The sequence below is a fragment of the Rutidosis leptorrhynchoides genome, chromosome 9 (assembly GCF_046630445.1).
Source record: "Rutidosis leptorrhynchoides isolate AG116_Rl617_1_P2 chromosome 9, CSIRO_AGI_Rlap_v1, whole genome shotgun sequence".
Taxonomy (NCBI): domain Eukaryota; kingdom Viridiplantae; phylum Streptophyta; class Magnoliopsida; order Asterales; family Asteraceae; genus Rutidosis; species Rutidosis leptorrhynchoides.
Window position 1 is genome coordinate 157,722,997 of NC_092341.1, and position 1,774 is coordinate 157,724,770.

The 1,774-nt window shown below is 38.5% G+C and overlaps 1 non-coding gene across 1 annotated transcript; it reads right to left on the reverse strand.

The window, feature by feature from the left end:
- Positions 1-1,142: 1,142 nt before the first annotated feature.
- LOC139869677 (small nucleolar RNA R71) lies at positions 1,143-1,249 on the reverse strand. The gene has a single exon (XR_011766261.1). It is a non-coding gene; the product is annotated as a small nucleolar RNA R71 (small nucleolar RNA).
- Between the last annotated feature and the right edge of the window lie 525 nt (positions 1,250-1,774).

The following is a 1,774-nucleotide window of genomic DNA, read 5'->3' on the forward strand; positions in this document are numbered from 1 at the left end:
AGCATAGAGACGATTGGATAAGTGAACACGTCTTAGTTAATTTGTTTTAAGTCTTAATACTTCACTACTTGTTTCTTGTTACTAGTTTAATTGATAAATTTAGGTTTGTTTAATTGTGCAAGTTTTAGTTGTTAGTTGATATCAATCGAACCCCCCCAGTCAAACAAACCCTAAGACAATTAATAGTTTCAAATATCCGACTTACACCGCTTCCCTTGGGACGAACTTGATAAGAATACTTACATTAAAGTTCTATAATAATCGGGTTCTAAGTGCTCGTTAGTTGTGTGTGATTGATTGTAGTGTTTGAATCAAATATAAGTTTAGAGGGTAAAGGATGTATATCGCACGAAAGCATCACACTTTCTTGGCGCCGCTGCCGGGGATGCGGTTAGCCTAGTTGTTCATTTGGTTTAAACTTTTAATTGTTCGATCCTTTCGTAGGGGTTTACCCTTACGAAAGTTAGTTTTCGCATTTTATATTATTATTTTTGTTTGAAAAACCGCTTGTGTTTGTGTTGTGATTGAAGGATAGGTACCTTTGGTGTATGAAAACAAGGTCTCACAAGTGTCAAGAGTTCACACATCCATTCTCCGATCCGGAAAAACACGTGCACGGGGTTTATAATCATAGAGAAGAAAGGGTATTAAGAAAGAATTTCGAAGCTTTGCCATTTTGTTTAGAAGAGATGGATCCAAACGTTAATTTGATTCACGATGAAGAGGGCAATCCTAATGGTCCTCCGGTTAATCAAGAATTATTGAATGATCCAAACGACACACCTATGTGGAATGCTAGATTAGTTGCACCAACAATGATAGCACCGGCTATTACAAAACCACCAATAGAAGCGGATAATTGGAAGATCGAGGGTAACTTTTTCACGTTGATCAAGGATACATACTTTCATGGGTTGATAGATGAGAATCCGTTCGAACATATTCAACACTTTGATGATCTTTGTGATATTTACAAAACCAAAAACGTCACCGATGACGCTTTTAAGCTAAGGGCATTCCCCTCCACACTTCAAGGAGACGCAAAAGCTTGAATGCGAAGTTTACCACCCGATTCCATAAGGTCTTTTCAAGAATTAACAAATGAGTTTATCAATCATTTCTTTCCACCGTCAAAAGTAGAGCGACTTAGAATGGAGATTAATGGGTTCACACAACAGGGTGATGAGAGTTTGTACGATGCATGGGTTCGATTCCAGAAGCTACTAAGAGCTTGCCCACCGCATGGTTTGATGAAGAAGGAGTATATCAACACATTTTATCGGGGTTGTAATACTTTTACGAAGCAATATCTTGATTCTTCATCCGGTGGGGTGTTTATGTACAAATCACCAAATGCGGCTGAAATTTTGTTAGAAGACATCTCGGTCAACACGTATGAATGGACACCTTCACCGCGAGATTTGACAAGGAAAAGTTTAGCACAAGTCAAGAGTGATAATGGGCAAGTGACGCTTGCAAGCTTGAACAATCAATTTCAAACATTTGGGAAAGAATTGAAGAAGATTCAACAAACGGTAGTTGCAATGCAAGTAGGTTGCCAACGATGCGAGGGTTTACGTCTCACGAAGAATTGTCCTCAAATTACTCAATGCAATCATGTTGATCTAGATGATATTCCCATGAATTCGGATGCTCATGTGAACTACGTGAGTAATCAAAACTACCAACGGGGAGGAACATCTAACCAAAGCTATTACAATCCTAATCAAAAACAAGTATCATTCAACAACCAAACCAATACACCACCCGGATT